This window comes from Lissotriton vulgaris, chromosome 1_1 (genome assembly GCF_964263255.1).
Source record: "Lissotriton vulgaris chromosome 1_1, aLisVul1.2, whole genome shotgun sequence".
NCBI lineage: Eukaryota > Metazoa > Chordata > Amphibia > Caudata > Salamandridae > Lissotriton > Lissotriton vulgaris.
Genome location: NC_141685.1, coordinates 165,343,335 through 165,356,315, shown reverse-complemented (window position 1 = coordinate 165,356,315; position 12,981 = coordinate 165,343,335).

The following is a 12,981-nucleotide window of genomic DNA, read 5'->3' as shown; positions in this document are numbered from 1 at the left end:
ACTAACCGAGGTGTAAGTATTGGCAATTGAGAACGCTCGAAGAGATAACAAGCAAGAGGGAAAAGGAGGGAAAGGTAAAAAGAACTAAGCACGTAGATAAATAGGATAGTAAAGATAGGAAGGATATAAAAAAAAAAAAAAAAAAGAAATAATATGGATTTTGTTGGCCAACTATTGTTTTCTGTTTTGTCGTGAATGTCTTATATATATGTAATACATGTACTGTCTTCCTTCGTCTGAGTTTGTGTGTGTGTACTGTAGGGATTTATGTCCTCCCTCTGTTTGCGTCTCTCCGTTACCTGACCCCCCCCCCTGCTGTTCTGTGTTGTGAGCGCACTGAATGACCTATTTTCGTACACGTCTCTCTCTCTCTCTCCCCACCCCCTTATCTGTCTCTCTCTCTCTCTCTCTCTCCCTCTCTCTACATGTCATACGTGTACCGAATGGCTCGTTTAGATTGCGGACGACTCTCACTCTCTATGAGAGTCTCCCTATTTCCTCTCCCTCCTTGTGGTAAAATTGTGCCCCACCGGCACCAGTCTGATTGGATACTTATTGAACGCGAAGGTGTTCAGCGAAATTGACCGAAACTAAAATGATCGTATCTCGCCATATTACCACCTCTCCTTTCTGCAAAATGAATGAACTCGAATTGGCTGAGAAGGAAAGGACAGGTAAGACGACTAAGGTCCCCCAATCTGGCCATTTATAGGGGAACTGTATGTCAATGGCACCTTATTTCTGTTCATCAGAGACGAACGCCAACGTCTAGATTGACCCCCAATGCCCAGATTGCCCCACCCCCTTTTGCACCGAAGCGCGAGCGCCCGAAGCATCCCCGCCCCATTTGATAGACCCCAGCTGCTGTCCCGGATATAAACATGATGACCATGAGTAACTGTCGTCCCTCGAGAAAACCCTGTTTTACCTGCCTCTCGATGATAGCGCCCCCGCCCTGTTTGAAAAGGTTAGCCAGCCTTGAAGGGAAATGTTCCGAAATGTTGAATATGATGAAATGCACAGTTGATGGGAATCTTATTTATCCTCAATTGAGTTATAAATAGGACGATGAATAAACTTGGCATGAACTCAGTAGGAATGCCGACATATGCACTGCTTGGTAATAGACCTCTGACTGTGACCGCTGAGCGTATCTCCCAAATGCGTAGGATTAAGGGAGGAATTCACATGCATAGATGTCTTCGTCTACCAGTTCTCTAAAAGATTGTTTTGTACCTATTCAAAGATTCACGATCACCGGAAGAGAAGGGTCGGACGTGACGTACAGCCTGGCTGCAGATCTTGAGACACATGTGACCTCGACCAAAGGTGGAGCTGCAGAGCAACAAGATACGGGACGAGACAGCAATTTCAACGTGGAAAATGAGAAATGACGGGCCGCCCTGAAGCCCTCCGTCTGCTAACCCACGTGTGCCTGGAGTCTCCGTCCCCCTTCTTTGGGCCCGATTGATGGGCCTGCCTGCTTGTTATCCTTTGCTCCCTTGGTCCCTTTTGTGTGTCCCAGGAACTCTGACCCAACTCCGCTCTCTCTCCTATCGACTATTTGAACCACACACACCCTCTTTTCCATGTGACTTTTTGCCAAAAGGAAGAACAGCATTCAGGTGGGAATAGGGTGTTGCCACGGAAATATAGGTGCCGAGCATAAGGCGCCACTAAACGGATTGTTTAGGGAACAGGACTGTGGTCTAACAGCAGAGGACTGACTGCACCCTGCAACGCGTAAGGATAGACCCGAGCTGGACCTATAGCTCCACCGCCGGTGCTCAACAGCGCCAACGAAAGGACACGGACTAGAGCCTACCAGTGATGGCTCACTGCTAAAAAGACACTGTGACGAAGAGATCTTGTGTATTGAACTGAATTCCGCCCTCAACTACTTGGTCAAAATGTTCATTGGTCACATTTTTAAGTCAGAAACATTTATGCTATGTAGTGCTTTGAAATGATAGGAACTCGACAAATGCAATCTCCTATGTGCTGCATTCTGCAAAACACATCAACTGTCCATGATTATATGCCATATGTTAGTATTGACAAATGCTAATTCTTCGACCGCACCTGTTTATATGTACCCTCATCGATTACGAAAATGAACTTTGCTATGTAAAAAGGGGCGACTGTAGAAAATTAGAAATATTGATGTACATAAGCAACGTTCATTTCCCTTTTCCCACTCCTCTCCCTGCACGCACCATGAATACCGTAAAGCATTGACTGCATCCCTCTGCCAGCAAAGGCCTGTACCCATGTGTACATGACAGCCATTTTAGGCACCCTGGCCTTTTGCCCGCCTAAGATTAGAATCACCGGCTTCCCTTCTGCGCGTATTTGAAACCCCCCCCTCTCTCTCACATGCATAAACCATGAAACCCTCTCCCTCTGCGCGACCCTGCCCTGATAGGCAGCCCTTCTGCTTGACCCACGCAAACCCCCCCCCCATTCCCTCTTGAAGAGGCATCCTTCGCCTTAGCTGACATAGTCCTCCCCAGCTGCACCTGACTGCCCCCGCTCTCTCATGTACGGGTCATAAGATCTCTCTCTCTCTATGCGACTCTGTCCCTGTGTCCACCCTGGCTCCCCCTCCCTTCTCCTCACATGGGCAAGTCATAAACCTTCTTCTTCTGCAAGACCCTGTCCTTGGGAGTCACGGCCGCGCCTGACCAGCACCTCCTCTCCTTTCATGAATAACCCCTCTGTTAGTAAACCCTCCCTCCGCGATTGACTGTCCACACATGTCTGGGGTCATCGCCTAAGCCAGGAGATGCTGTTTACTGCTTATTGTATGGAGTCACTCCTCTTCAAAGGACCCACTATTGATCCTGGCCACCCCACCCCCTGGGCTATGATCAGGCGCACACATCCTAAACAGTTGACGGAACACTCAGCTGCGTGATTGCCCTCCCCTCTTATCAGCAGGTCAAGGGTCCCTATTGTGAACACATGTGGGGTAGGATTGACACGAGGATTATGGGGATGTCTTTTCCTTGTTTCACAATATCGTGATTGTAATGCCAAGTGTTTTGTAAAGTATAAAAGACGGAGTCTCAGCTCACTTGTTAGAGCACCTCCCGATGGCACCCTGTTTCGTGTCTGAAATGACAGGCTCTCCTCATGAGTAATAAATCCTGTTCTTGTGATTCCTGCTCCCAGCGCCCGTCTCTTCATTTGGTAACTATTGAGAATGGGAACTAAGAGGCGTCTTGCGCCAGCAGCCTGGGCATCGATGGTAATATGGGCTCCTGTTCCACACTAAGGAGCGCGGTTTCTGCAATGATTTTGGCCAGGCTGGACTATGGCAATTCATTGTATATAGGACTTCCACAGGGCCTCTTAAACAGAATGCAGACGGTCATGAATGATGCTGCTAGGCTCATTTTTAAGAAACCAAGGAGTACCCAGGCATCCCCCCTCCTGCGGGAACTCCATTGGTTGCCAGTTAGGCAGAGGCTAATGTTCAAGGGGCTCTGCATTGTACACAAAGCGCTTCATGGCAGAGCACCCACCTATCTGAAATCTCGCCTGTCCCTTTACAAACCAGGGAGGGTGCTTAGATCTGCTGATTCCATCTATCTTGTTCAGCCACGCTGTAGACTGACCACTGTGGGTGGGCGTGCTTTCTCACATACTTTGCCAGCTATGTGGAATAAACTACCGTTGGAACTCCGCAATGAAAAGAAACTAATGCCCTTTCGCAAGAAATTAAAAACTGTGCTTTTCCAGCAAGCGTGGGGTGGCCGCCAATTGTAATCTGATGCATCTTTTTATTGTCTAGCTGATCCTAACAAAGCGCTTAGAGACCCCTGGGTTATAGTGCGTTATACAAGTCACAATAAATAAATAAATAAATAAATAAACAAACCCTGAACGTTCTCGTCTGCTATTCCGCACTGGAATCTTCATTGCTGGACGTCTGGAACTTCGAACTCCTGGTTGCTCTTCCTTGCTGGAATCTTTATGGCTGGGCTTCTGGAACTTGGAACTCCTGGTTGCGCAGCTTGGCGCGTCTTTCTGAATCTTCTCGTCGGAGTGCCGCTTAGCATTCTGGGAGTAAGTTTGACGTCCTACGTTAGACGTTACGTTCAGCGGCCATTTTGGTGAAGTTTTTCACTTCACTACTTCATTCTTCATCTACGTGTGATTCGTTTTCGGCGATTCACACGCCTGTGTTACAAGTTAATTCTGTTCCTTCTAACGTAAAGTTTTTCTTTCAGAGAGACAATTGCTACTCATTTCGTTCTTTGTATACAGTTGTTTGTTTAGAAGGTATTATTTTGTTTTAACAGTATTTCATTTTTATTACTTTATTTAATTGGCGTTTATTGTCCTTCTCTTTGACATGTCTTCTGTCAGGGAAGTCACTCAACCTCCTCCTTTTCTGGAAAAACCTGGAAAACCTGCTTTGTTGTGGTCTGAATGGTTTGGTTTGTTTGAGAACCACATTATGGCGATTGATGCGGCTGACTATTCTCCTCCTAGAAAGTTTGCTCTCCTGTTTGGTAGCTTGGGTCTAGCCGCTCAACGCATTTTGAAAAGCCTCGTACCTATTCCACCTCCGGCTGCTCATTCTGGGGATAACGAGTGAAATGTTTATGTTGAGGCTATCGCTAGATTAAAAAAGCAGTTTGAAGAATCTCCTAATATTATGTTGGAGAGACACAAATTCTATAAAAGAAAACAAAAGGAGGATGAAAAAATTGATGAATATATTTCCGCATTAAGGGTGTTAGCGATTACATGTGATTTTGGTCCTTTGCTTGATAACTATATTCGTGACCAATTCGTGTTCAATTGTGTTTCATTCAAGGTTAAAGAAAGGATTCTCAGTTGTAAGAATCCTTCATTGTCTGAAGTTATTGATCTTAGTCTTAGCATTGAAAGATCAATAATTTCTACGAAAGCGATGTCAGTAGATACTTCCTCTAAAGTAAATTTTGTTTCTGATGAAATGTCAGAGGAAGGTCTATATGCTGTTTCTGGTAAAGAAAATAAGGAGAAATGGCAAAGTAAAACAAATGTTAATCTAAACAAACAAAGTTTTTGTTTCAGATGTGGGTCTAAATTTCATATTGGGAACTTCAAGGGGTGTCCTGCTGTTAATAAGCGCTGCGTTTTGTGTAAAAAAGTGGGACACTTCCAAAAGGTTTGCAGGTTTCAAAAGAAATCTATTAAGGTCAACTATGTTGATGTGGATGAATGTTGTGACAACTTTGACAATTTGATGTTAATGGTGGAAAGTGAGGATTCGGAACCTATTAAAGGACCGTTATGCGAGGCTCTGATTGACAATATTAAACTGCAAGTAATGGCGGACTCTGGTGCTCCCATTACTATCCTCAGGGACTCTACATTTGTTGACAAATGGGGAAATGGTATGAAATTAAACCAATCTGATATCAATCCGAAAGCTTTCGGGGAGAAAGATATTGACATGTTAGGCTTTTTCTTAGCAAACCTTCAAGTCCTAGGTAGATCCATTGTTACAAAAATTTATGTGACAATTAAGGGAAAGGATATTGTAGGTTGGAAGGACCTCGCTAAGATGGGGTTATACCTTGTCCCTGGAGATGAGAATCCAATTAAGGTGCGAGAGTTCCCTATCTTTTTTGTAGAAGATGCGAAAATTTATAGAACTGATCTTTTAAATGAGTTTAAAAATGTGTTTAGTAACAAAATCGGTCTAGTAAAAGGGGCTGAGCACAAGATTAGACTTATTCCGGGGGCATCTCCGGTTTTTCATAAGGTTCGCCCAGTTCCCCTTAGTGTCAGGACAGAACTTAAAAAAATGCTGGAGGATTTATGTAAAGACAAAATTATAGAACCTTCAGAATCTTCCCAATGGGTTGCGCCCATCGTCGTAGCACGCAAGAAAAATAATGAGATCAGGCTATGTGCGGACCTCAGGGGTCTCAATAAAAACATTAAGATTGACTGTCACCCCCTTCCTAAAATTCAAGAGCTGTTAGCAAATCTAGGTGGGGCCAAATGGTTTTCATTGTTGGACTTAAAGTCCGCTTACCATCAGATCCCCTTGTCTAAGGATTCACAAGAGTTAACCACCTTTGTTACACCATTCGGAGCTTTTAAATTTCTGAGGCTTCCGTTTGGGCTAGCTTCAGCTGCCAGCGTTTTTCAAAGGTTAATGGACTCTTTGTTTGGGGATCTGGTGGGGGTACAAGCATATTTGGATGACATTTTGATTTTTGCAAAGACGATGGATGAACATAATATCTTGTTGAGAAAAGTGTTGTCCATTCTGGGAAGTAAAGGAATGACTGTCAGAGAAGACAAATGCAAGTTTGGTGTGTCCGAATTGGAGTACTTGGGTCATTCAATTTCTGAATCTGTTATTAGACCTAAATTTTCTGTGGTGAGGGCTCTGATGGAGGCTAAGCCTCCAGGTGATAAAGATGCTCTGCGTTCATTTTTGGGACTGGCAAAGTACTATGCCAGGTTCATGGAAGGTTATGCTCAGGTGGTGGAACCCCTGCGTTTGCTCCTTAAAAAAGGTCAGAGGTTTATGTGGACCAAAGATTTAGATGGGACTTTTGCTAAAGTCAAGGACTTGATTGTTTCTGCACGTTCTCTTCAGGCATTCAGGGACAATTCCATGTGTATTATTGCAGTAGATGCAAGTATGAAAGGCCTAGGAGCTGTGTTATGTCAACAGGTGGAGGGTAAAGAACACACTGTGGCTTTTGCCTCTAGATCTTTGAAAGATTTTGAAAAACACTACAGCACAATTGAGAGGGAGGCGTTGGCCTGTGTGTGGGCGGCTCAAAAGTTTAAAATGTATATCTGGGGCCGCAAGTTTGTGATTTTATCTGATCATAAACCCCTTTCTTTTATATTTAGCAAAGTTTCCGGTACTAATAGTCTTTCTCCTAGGCTGACTAGACTAGTCTCTAAACTTCAGGAATTCAACTTTGAATTAAGACACATTGCTGGGGGTAAAAATTTCAGAGCAGATTGCTTGTCCAGGATGTTGATGGACAAAGACGATGAGGATGACATGGTGGAGGAGGATGTAGAGTGTGTGTCAGTGGTGGACGCAGTTGAGGAATGGAATTCGGTTGTGTCTGAAAAAGATTGGAAGGAGGCCAGTGAGAAAGATGGCATTTTGTCTCAAGCTTTGGAGTTTTCTTCTAATGTTTGGCCGAGGCTAGAAATTTAACTGGGGATTTAAGGAATTTTGCCCAGGTGGCGGAAGAACTTTCAGTCAAAGATGGGGTTTTGTTGAGAGGCGATAAGTTCGTTCCTCCCTGTGGTTTAAGAAACACTATAGTCAAGCTAGCTCACGAGGGTCATCTAGGGGTGACTAAAACTTGTATGAGAATCAAATCTCATTATTGGTGCCCGGGTATTGATTCCCAAGTAAGAGCAACTGTTGACAATTGTGAGGAATGTTAATTGTCTGATAAACATTGGAAGACTCACCAGACTCCGTTACAACCATCTCAATTTCCGGGGGTTGCTTGGGAGAAGGTTGCTTTGGATTTCTCCGGTCCGTATAAGGTACTTCCTGAAGGGAAAAGATACCTTATTTTAGCAATTGATTACTTCTCGAAGTGGATGTATTATAGATTTGTAGAGGCTCCGGATTCAGGTAATACTATTTCTTTTTTGGAAAGGTTGTTTCTATTGGAGGGAGCTCCTCAAGTCTTGGTGACTGACAATGGGACCCACTTCGTCTCTGATAAAATGTGCAAGTTTTTGAAAGCCCATGATGTGAAGCAACTGAAAGTGGTTCTTTATTCTCCCTCTTCCAATGGACTGGTAGAACGTGGCAATAAGGTTTTGAAGGAAGGAATTCAAACAGCTCTAGCCTCTGGTGTGGATGTTTTTAAATTTTTGGAAAAGAAAATTTGGAATTATAATGTCTCTCCTCATTGTACGACTCAAGTGTCTCCTTTTCAATTGTTGTGGGGTAGGAAACTACATTCTCCGTTGTTTCCTGCTTGGTTAGGTAAGGTGGAGGGCAACCAATTTTCTTCAACAAGGGTTGACATTGACTTTACGGTCAAACAGAAGCAGGCGGTGATGAAAGAGAATTTTGACAGAGTTAAGTGCGTGAGGGACGTACAAATGTTTGTGGGGGATTGGGTTATGATCAAAAAGCCCTATAAAGTTGCTAAAGGTTTGTCTATGTTTTCAAGTCCTGTTCAAATTGTTAAAGTCAGCAAGAATGCTGTTTTCTTGGGGGACAAAGGCTGGTGGAATGTGAGACAATTGGCAAAGTTGACTGCGGACCAAGCGGCCCTGATTTCTAAGAGGAAAAATGTATCTACTCAGGAGGGATGTGATTGGTCGCATTGGTTACAACCAAATGTTAGTTTGGATTCTCCTCCCCTTTCTTCCTCAAAAGATTCCTCTCCTTCTCCAGGTCCTGCAGTCATCCCTGCGGTCCCATCTTATAGTCGCACTGGTCGTATCAGAAAACCCCCTGTGAGATATAATGAATTTGTTGCCTTTTAATTTTTTTAAATTTTATTTTACCTCTTTTTCTCTGTGTTTTTGTATAAGGGGGAAGGTGATGTAGTGTAATGTACTCGTGCTCTTACCTTGTGCTATTGCATGCGGGGTCGCATGCTGTGAATGTAGGTCGCATGCTGGGGAATGTATACCTTGTACATGTATTCTTTTGAATGTGGGGAGACTTCAGAAGCCAGGTGTCCGTTGTGGGTCTTCAGTTACTACTTGGACTCCTGGCTGATGAGGCGCTCCTCTTGTCTTGGAAACCTTAAGGATTAAACCTATTCTTCTGAAGAAACCGTTGTCCTGGATTTATTGAGACAACCTGTCGTTTACAGGCTCCCACAGACTGTCTCCTCTCTGCGCCTGTCTCCTCACAGGCTCCCACAGACTGTCTCTTCCCTGCGCCTGTCTCCTCACAGGCTCCCACAGACTGTCTCCTGCCTGCGCCTCCTTTCTTATTTCCCTGATGCCCTTCTTCTCTTTGTCACTCACTTCAATGTATTATTTCTCTATTTCTAACTCTTCCACTTCCTTCTTTCTTTCTCATTGGCGAGACCTTCATATGTTTTGAGTACTTACTACCTAAGGCTTTTGAGAGTAACGGCCGAGCCATACCTGCCTCCAGTCCCCCCATCTCTCTGCTCCTTGTCTCTCTTTCTTAACGTTATTTATTTCAACTATTTAAAAACTGTGCTTTCAGCTTTGGGTGCATGAAAGTGCTGTAAAGAAATTGGTGACAAAAAGGTTGTACTGATAAAGTACGTGTTTCCGCTTGAAAATAACTTGCTGCTATGAAAGGAGAGCCTTTAAGAGCAAAGCTCCCAGGGAATGTAAAGGCATGCGTGGAAACGTGGGGGGTGTAAAGACAGATGGGGTGGGTCTATTGATAGTACACCGGTGTTCTAACTAAATTCGCACCCCCGTCGTTTTGTACACCCCCTACGTCAGTGGGGTGCCGATTCATGCAGGTTCTGCCTGTATATTCGTGCTCCCCCGTCTGGCTGTGCACACCCTACTCGTGTCACTCACTTTGCGCATGCGTGCTTCGGTTTATATTTTTTATTTATGCGTCTTTATCTCGCGTGGACTTTACCCGAAGGTGTCAGGAATATATATATACATTTTAGGCACTGGGATGATTACTTTGTTTTGCCAGAATCACAGTATGACGAGCTGACACCGAGACTCGAACCCTGTTCCAAAGTCAGCAGCTCGGGCCGTAATGTCACATCTTCTCCCACGGAGAAACCGTTCTACACCGTCCTATCTGGGCTGGACGCTGGTGTTTTGTACCAATGCTGTTGCCTTTTCGGCTGTGGATTGGAATTTACGTCAACCATTGAATCTGTTTTTGTTTCTGTCATTTATTTTAAATTGCATTTTTCTTATATCCCCTGCTGTAATTGCGACTGCTCAAGGCAGGATGGTTACATGTTTTGCTTTAAACCACTTTCAAAATACCCATTAGCGGAACAATATCATGGCCCCGTTTGCATGATTTTCATCATTCTTTTTTGTGAGGCAGGCAAACATTTCTCCGAGTTGATGAGCCATGTCAATCCTCACTCCTGGCAAGGTGCCCTGCAGGAATTTGAATTTAAACATAAACACAAAATGCACCTGACAAGGACAACGACAAATCGAAGGTCTCCCACTCAAGAACTTGGAGCGTTCCATAAAACCCCTTAACAACAAGAACATTACCATACATTACCATACATTAACATTCAGCCTGATCAGCCAGACTGTTTATGAATATTATCCTAGGAATCACCTCAATTCTAAACCATTTATTCCTAACCTCACAAATGTGCCTTGTCTGTAGAGGTAGTCCCTCTACTATGCCCACATAAAATTCAGGGAGCATAACGCCACCAAAACCTGCTTTATTCCAGAAATCACCCCAATTCCAAATAATGTATTTCAATTTCACTGCGCAATCCACATTCATGACAGCGCTTAGGGTGACACTCTTCAGTCTTTACAAACGTGAACTGCCTGTAGAGAAAGTCTCTCTACTATGCCCATATGCTAATCAGGCTACATAATGCCTCCAATTCTGTCCCGTCCCACCGGAGCACGTCAGCCGATGATAACACGGGCAGCAAGCAAGACTTCTCACTGTAGAAGTATGCTTGCTCCGCACGCCCTCCGAGGGAGCCACTGAGCCCTAAATTAAGAGTTATAGGTACAACTGATCCAAAACACTACAGCGCACTTCTTGACGTCCTAAGTATAATTACATACCTATGCAGGACACGTAATAGTGACTTGCCAATCCGGTCCTGAAGAAAGCCCTCTGACCTGACTTTGTACCCATAGGGCTGAAACTTGGTGACCGCTCGACCACCCATTTCTTGACACAGGTGCTATAGATCAGCAGCCCTTCTATTCACGCACAGCAATTCTTTTTAATCTTGCCCCATCCCTGACTAAATAAATTTGAACCAGTGGCAAGGAGGCAATTTTAAGTTCACTCCACTCTCACCACTCCTGATCACCATCCTTGTTCACTAATGCGAATAACCAGTTGGTCTCCCTCCTGGTGGAGGAAAGCACAGATACGACCCAATGATGCTTTTCACATAAGAAACAAAAGCGGACAACCAAGATATACCGCTACTACGAGTAATATGCGAATATGGTTTTTTTTAGAGTGGAAGAACCCCAGATCCTGGTAAAAACAGGACAAGTGATCCATTCTCCCCTGATCAATTGGTATTTGGATTGCTACAGGATAGAGAAATAGCACACTCCTACCAGATAACTGATTAATACTGCTGTCTGCACGTTTGTCTCCTTAAAACAAAACACCATGCAACTACAAGCAGAAATAAGTGAAACTCAGTCGCCATAATTCTGAGAAATAGTCCCAGTCTCCTAGGTCTGACACTGAGTAAAGCACTCACCCTTAATGTCAGGGCCCTGTAGGACTATGTCCCTTTTCCAGGCAGGTGTTAAACTACTGTCTCAGTCTAAAGATCAGTGACTTTGGCTGTGCTAATGGCACTTGCATATCACAGCACAGCCTGCTGTTCCCTACATGGGATTATGCATGCACCTTTTGTTTCTCTTCATTTGTCTACTCTACTTTCCTAAGAGGGAAACACAAGGAAGTAGCCAGGTGAGGTACTTTTTACTAATGATAACTGTGGCGATTCACAGAAAAATGCATCTAATCCACACCAAGGAAGTAACGTGCACAAAAAATTGGGCCCAGTAGTTATTGAGAATCTGCAAAGCTTTCTGGACCTCACAACAGCGGTGGCTTTGGTTCCCAAAACAATATGCTAAATGCCAGTGTCTCTCTGGGTAAAATGTTGAGGTCGATTTGCACCCTGCTGTAGTTTTCTGTCCATGGCCAGCACAGAAGTTGACTTCTCACTCACTCAGAGCACCCTAACGCCAACACTACATGCGAGTAAACATGCAGTGTACAATCGTGTTTTCTTTCAATCAATGCAATGCCGGGACCAGCTCTTTAGCCTCCAAGTAGGTTTATTTGTAATAAGAATTCTATCAGTATCGCAGGTTCCTAAATCCTAAATGTCGTGTATCCTCAAATAGAATTAGTATAGCCACGCTTTGTGGCCAAGCATTTTAGAGATTCAACCATTATTGTCTTTGAGGTTTTCTTGGGAAACCTCTCCATATTTGACTCCTCACACTACGTCTACTACACTGTGACGGCCATCTAATAACAATATTCTGTACATTGCATACATTTTTATTCCCATCCTTTTTCTTCTTTTTTGATTGTCATATGATCCCTGTCAGTATTGTATTGGAAATCCCATAGAAACACAGGAGAAAACATGTGTTATGTTCATATTGCATGCTAATAGCTGTGGACCATGTAAGACTGGCTAATGCACATAGGGATCACGTAATGTACTCCAGCTTTGCTGTACTTGGTGAGTGTGCCATTAAAACTAGGTTTCACACAGGCCCGGACTGGCATAGCGGGCACCGGGCAATCCCCCGGTGCGCCGCAAGGGTGGGGGCCGGTTTTGAGCCCCTGGGGGCCGATTTTGTTACAGGGCTGTTTTTGCAGCAATCGGCCCTGCAACAAAATCGACCGAAAACCGGCCCTAGCAAAGCGCTCGGTGGCGCCTCCAACCCCCCCGAGTTGGGAGGGGGGGGGGTCGGCCGAGCACTTTGCCAGGGCCGGTTTTGGTTCCCAGTCCAGCCCTGGTTCCACACTTGGGTGAACACGGCAGACCCCCATCAAATAGAGTTTCAACCTTTCCCAGAGTAAACTACCAGCCATCTAATCACATTTTAAGATACTTCAAAGACCCGGACATGTGTCTTAAGTAGAACTTTATATGCAATCATCTGTATTCATTTTTAGGGTTAGATTGCACTGCACTTGTGTTGTGCATGCGAAATCTCTTGTAATGGGATTTTCTTTTTACAAGGAGCTTAGACCCCACCCATTACTTACCTTTAGTAAACATTGGTTGGCTCCTATGTCACTCTTAT